General features: G+C 40.0%; 2 protein-coding genes across 4 annotated transcripts in view; one reads left to right on the top strand and one right to left on the bottom strand.

Annotated features, from left to right (window-relative positions):
- Nucleotides 1-6,000, top strand: part of ST13 (ST13 Hsp70 interacting protein) — a 54,254-nt gene that overhangs the window by 9,809 nt on the left and 38,445 nt on the right. The window lies entirely within an intron of this gene.
- Nucleotides 1-6,000, bottom strand: part of XPNPEP3 (X-prolyl aminopeptidase 3) — a 71,862-nt gene that overhangs the window by 56,118 nt on the left and 9,744 nt on the right. The window lies entirely within an intron of this gene.

The raw sequence follows: 6,000 nt of genomic DNA, 5'->3' as shown, positions 1-6,000 counted from the left end.
TACAGAATACATATTAGGAAATATGCCCAGTCTATATACATTGAAAGCTTAACAAAGATGAGGCAAGTGATTTACAGAAATACAGAGGACGGAGGAACTAGCTAGAGGACAACATAGGAACACAATCAACAAAGTCCTAACGTGGGAACACTACAGGACAAACAACTCTGTTTCTTCCACATAAATTTTATGGCAGGTAGGGGTGGTAAGAGATGGAAGGAGGAATCTGTAGATTAAAAAAAAATCTTGGGCGCCTGGGTGGCTCAGTTGGTTAAGCCGCTGCCTTCAGTTCAGGTCATGATCCTGGAGTCCCTGGGTCGAGTCCCGCATCGGGCTCCCTGCTCGGCGGGGAGCCTGCTTCTCCCTCTGACCCTCCCCCCTCTCATGTGCTCTCTCTCTCATTCTCTCTGTCTCAAATAAATAAATAAAATCTTTAAAAAAAAAAATCTTAAAAATTATTATCAATTATGTGAACCTTATATGGATCCTGATTCAAGCAACAAATTGTAAAACAAGTATCCACTCATACTGTTTATTACATTTATGAAAAAATTGGAAATTTGGATAATAATTGCATATTTGATGGTATTTGGGAAGTAATGTTTACTTCTTTAAGGTGTGATAATAGTGTTGTGGTTATGTTATTTTTAAAAATTATTTGTGAGTGGGGGGGCGCATACAAGCAGGGGGAGCTGCAGAGAGGGAGAAACAGGCTCCCCACTGAACAGAAAGCCCCATGTGGGGCTCGATTCCAGGACCCCAGGATCATGACCTGAGCCAAAGGCAGATGCTTAACCGACTGAGCCACCGAGGCACCCCTGTGGTTATGTTAAAAAGGAAGAACCTTACCTTTTAGAGATATAAACTGAAATATTTACTGATGAAGTGATACAATATGACATTTGTCTCAAAATAACACAGGAGTGGGGTGGATTGGGGAGAGGATGAAAAGAGTTTTGGATGAAAGACTGGCCATGAGTTGGTAACTGTTGAAGCTGGGTGATGGGTACATGGGAGTCCGTTATATATTTTGATATTTGGATATTTTCATAATAAGTAAAAAAAGATGAGTTTAGAGACAAATGAAGGAAATAAGTATGCACTCTGAAAGGCAATCTAAGACAAAGAGTTAAAGCTAGCAATGGTATAGTAGAAAAAAGTGCCAATTCTACGATCTATGTGATCTTGACATGTTACATAATTCCTTTACACTATTTCTTTACCTGTGAAATAATGCAGTTATAGATAGTGGATTTCAACCTTTTAAAACCAAGATCCACAGTAAGAAATATATTTTACATGGTAACCTAGTATACACAGACATATAAATATGATATATATAAAAATTTCACTAGGGGCGCCTGGGTGGCTCAGTCAGCTGAGTGTCTGACTCTTGATTTCAGCTCAGGTCGTGATCTCGGGGTCATGGGATGGAGCCCTGCGTCGAGCTCCATGCTTGGCGCGGAGTCTGTTTGTCCCCTCCCTCTGTTTCTCCCCGCACTCTCTCTCTCTCAAATACATACATAAAATCTTTAAGAAAAATTTCACTAAATATTATTCTTTCTATGACTGATATTTGTCTGCCCTATTCCATTAAAAAGTTTCTCAGTACACTACAATGATTTTATTACTGCAATTTCTTGAATGGTGGCCCCCAAAAGATATGTCCACGTCTTAATCCCCAGAACCTGTTAATTTACTTGGAAAAGGTATCTTTGCAGATGTAATTAAGGATCTTGAAATGAGGAGATCATTCTTTACCACCTGGGTAGGTCCTCAATTCAATGACAAGTGCTCTTATAAGAGAAATGCAGAGAGAGATTTCAGACAGACGAGAAAACAGAAGAGGAGGAAGTCATGGGACCATGGAGGCAGAGATTAGAGTGATGTGGCCACAAGCCAAAGAACACCTACAGCCACCAGAAGCTGAAGAGGTAAAGAACAGATTCTTTCCTAGAGCCTTTGGAAGGAATACAGCCCTGCTGACACCTGATTTCAGACCTCTGGCCTCCAGAGCTATGAGAGAATTCTATTATTTTAAGCCACCATGTTTGTGGTGATTTGCTATGGCAACCTCAGGAAACTAATACCATGACCTACTAAGATTACAACTTGCCACTGGAAAACACTGCACTAAAATGCTCTCTCTGTACTGAGGGAAGCTCTAGTTCAGAGGAGGAGGGAATGTGAGGATGCTCAATAATTTTTAAGAGCATAATGGGATCCTGAGAACAACCCCTGCCTCAACCAAACATCAGATTCCCTACGGTATTACTTGCAAACACCTGCAGAAATGACCTTCCCCAACGCATAGTAGCTTTTGGCCCACTTTGGTTTTTAGTTATTTGATCCTTGATATTTCTGTTTCTTGAAAGTACAGAAGGCACAAGGAGGAGATGATAATGGGTTGGGTTGTCCATGTACAAGACTGTGCTGGTGGAGTGACTGGGCTGGAGTGTTATGAAGAAAAGGAATGCAAAAAGAATTATGTGAGCTTTCTTCACCTGTAAGCAAACTTTTTTAAAAAAGATTTTATTTATTTGAGAGAGAGAGGGAGCGCACACACCAGCAGGCGGAGGGGCAGAGGGAGAGGGAGAAGCAGACTCCCCTGCTAAGCAGGGAACCAGACGCAGGTCTCGATCTCAGGCCCCTGGGATCATGACCTGAGCCGAAGGCAGACGCTTAACTGACTGAGCCACCCAGGCACCCCAACAAACTCTTGTCCTAATCAAAGCTCACAGAATATAGCATAAAGCTCTATTTTTCCTTATTACAACAAATAGTAGAGGCACAGTGTATTTAATACTTCCAAATCCCAGCATCATTGATAATAATGATCATGGTAACAGCTAATATTTACTGTTTATTATATTGCAGAAAGTATTCTAAGTACTGTACACCTATTAACTTATTTAACTTATTTAATCTTTTTTTTTAAGATTTTATTTATTTATTTGAAAGAGAGAGAATGAGAGAGAGAGAGAGAGAGCACATGAGAGGGGGGAGGGTCAGAGGGAGAAGCAGACTCCCCGCCGAGCAGGGAGCCCGATGTGGGACTCGATCCCGGGACTCTAGGATCATGACCTGAGCCGAAGGCAGTCGCCTAACCAACTGAGCCACCCAGGCGCCCCAACTTATTTAATCTTTATAGCTGTGTGAAGTAAGTACAATTCTAAATTTTTAACTAATTTTTGAACTGGTAACATGTTCATATGGATCAACATTCAAAAGATATAGAAGAGGGGCGCCTGGGTGGCTCAGTCGTTAAGCGTCTGCCTTCGGCTCAGGTCATGATCCCAGGGTCCTGGGTTCGAGCCCCGCATCGGGCTCCCCGCTCGGCGGGAAGCCTGCTTCTCCCTCTCCCACTCCCCCTGCTTGTGTTCCCTCTCTCGCTGTGTCTCTGTCAAATAAATAAATAAAATCTTTAAAAAAAAAAAAGATATAGAAGAGATTTACAGGGAAAAGCCTTCCTCCCACACCTTTCCCCAAGTTACCCTGTACCCCTTCCTTGAGACAACCACTATTACCACTTTTTTGTTGAAACCACATCTATTTATTGGTATCCCCTTCTTTAAACAAATAGTACCATGTATGTTTGAGGTAGATGTTGCTACAATACTGCCCATTTAAAGATGAGAAAAAAAGATACACAGGAAGGTTAAGAAACTTGCCCAAGATGAAGAATTACTGAGACAGAACTAGGATTTGAACAATCTATTTATAGAGCCCATAACCATTGGACTATATTGTCTACACTATTGTTTGGCAGTAAAATAACTGAATGTAAAAAGTTAACCAATTCTCTCTCTTTTTATGTTTAAATGAACTAATACTAGAAAACCCAATCCTATTTTGGACCACTTCTAGCACAGTAAGCTTAAGTCTAAAAGATGTAAATAAACAATACTTTTACCTACATTTAAGTAAACAGGATTTTTTGCCCAAACGTCACATAATTAGTTGGTAGCAAAACTGGTAATGTTGAGTCCTATTTCTAAAATCCAATTCGATGCAAAGTAGGGCCATTTCCTTAGTATAGACCCTCCTCAATTCACCTGGACTACTACGTCTCCAAACTGGTGTGCCTTTCTTGGATCTTTTATTTATTTATTTATTTATTTATTTGAGAGAGAGAATGAGAAAGAGAGCACATGAGAGGGGGAGGGTCTGAGGGAGAAGCGGGCTGTGGGACTCGATCCCGGGACTCCAGGATCATGACCTGAGCCGAAGGCAGTCGCTTAACCAACTGAGCCACCCAGGCGCCCACCTTTCTTGGATCTTGTCCTTCTTCTTTAATTCATCCTCTATAGCTATACTATTTCCAAAGTATCCCTCTAGTCCTTTGCCTCAATGTCCTCAAAGATACTGTCAGCCAACTCAGGTTTAAATTCAGGATCTGTCCTTAACTTTCCAGCTTCTCAAACAAACACTGTATATCTAGAATTTTCTATCTTTCAGAATGAACTTTAAACCCTAGCTTAGCAGCCTTCATCATCTGGCTCCTATCCATTCCTCTGCCTAATAATCCTCAAAAAAACATTATTGCAGCCACACTTGAAGAGCCCCAGCTAATTAGTCTGTACTGTAACAGTATTTACCTTTGAAAACACAGTTTTCTTGTCTAAAATGGCTTTTGCCTGCTTCTGTGAGCTCAAACATCACTTACTCTAGGATGCCTTCTCTTATAATTCCCTATCCTTGCTGATTCTGATGCAAATGCCCCTCCTCAGTGCTCTCATGCTTAATTCTGTTTTAATACCTATGACACTGCACATAATTCCTAATTAGTTTGCCAGTCTATTACAAACTTTTGGAAGGCAGGGATTATTTGTTATTTGACTTTATTTCCCAGTGATTAGACTGGGATATATTTTTAAGGTCAAAAGTCAACCAGTCTGCCTTTTGATTAGATGCAGAGAGTAAAGAAGAAAGAAATTAAGATGATTCTCAGGTTTTTTGGCTTGTCTCAGGTTTTTTGGCTTGAACGATTGGCTTTCAATGATTACACCATTAAATGAAATGGCAAAGACTGAGATACTTATTGGATATTCCAAAAGAGTACAAATAGTCAATCTGAAGTTCAGGGGGTAAAATAACAGGCTAGATATATAAATTAAGATTTCATAAGCACATAGGTGGTATCTAAAGCCTTGGGACTGGATATTACCTACCAAGACTGTGTAGATCAAGTTTAGTTACATTTTAGTGTGAGAAGAAAATTTAGGAAGTTAAACAAGTGTCTTAATAGAGGGAAGTGCTCACCCGTGTCAAGTGCTGCTAAATACAAGGAGGCCAAAAGGAAATCTACTGGATTTGGCAACATAGAAGTCACTGGAGACCTGGATAAGAACAGTTTTAGTAGAATATAAAAGATAGAAGCCAAAATGGGTAAAGGTGGTCAAAAGGTACAAACTTCCAGTTATAAAGTTCTAGGGGATGTAATGTACAACATAGTGACCATAGCTAACGAGTCTTCATTGCATATTTGAAAATTGCTAAAAAACGAAGATCTTCGAAGTTCTCATCACAAGAATAATGGGGTACCTGGCTGGCTCCATCAGTAGAGCATGAGACTCTTGATCTCAGCGTCGTGAGTTCAAGCCCCACGTTTTGGGCACAGAGTTTACTTGAAAAAAAAGTTCTTATCACAAGAAAAAAAAATGTAACTGTGTGAAGTAATGGATGATAACTAAACTTTTGGTAATCATTTTACAATGTATACATATGTCAAATCATTATATTGTACACCTTAAACATATATGTCAATTACATCTCCGTTAAGACTGAGTAGTCTTAGAAGCCAGATTGGAGTGTGCCAACAAAATAGGATGGAAGAAAGCAGAAACATCAAGCAGAGACAATAATTTTGAGAAGTTCAATTGCCAAGAGATCAGAGATAATGGCACAGCAGCTAGAACGGGTGAGAGATCAAGGGAGGGAGAATAATTAGAAGCAAATCCTTGTGTAATATCTTAACACTCTACTGAAGTTAGTTTTTCA

This window comes from Leptonychotes weddellii, chromosome 5 (genome assembly GCF_054177405.1).
Source record: "Leptonychotes weddellii isolate Sample4059 chromosome 5, ASM5417740v2, whole genome shotgun sequence".
NCBI classification, from domain to species: domain Eukaryota; kingdom Metazoa; phylum Chordata; class Mammalia; order Carnivora; family Phocidae; genus Leptonychotes; species Leptonychotes weddellii.
The sequence above is the reverse complement of the archived record's forward strand: the minus strand, read 5'-3'. Positions and strand labels throughout refer to the sequence as shown.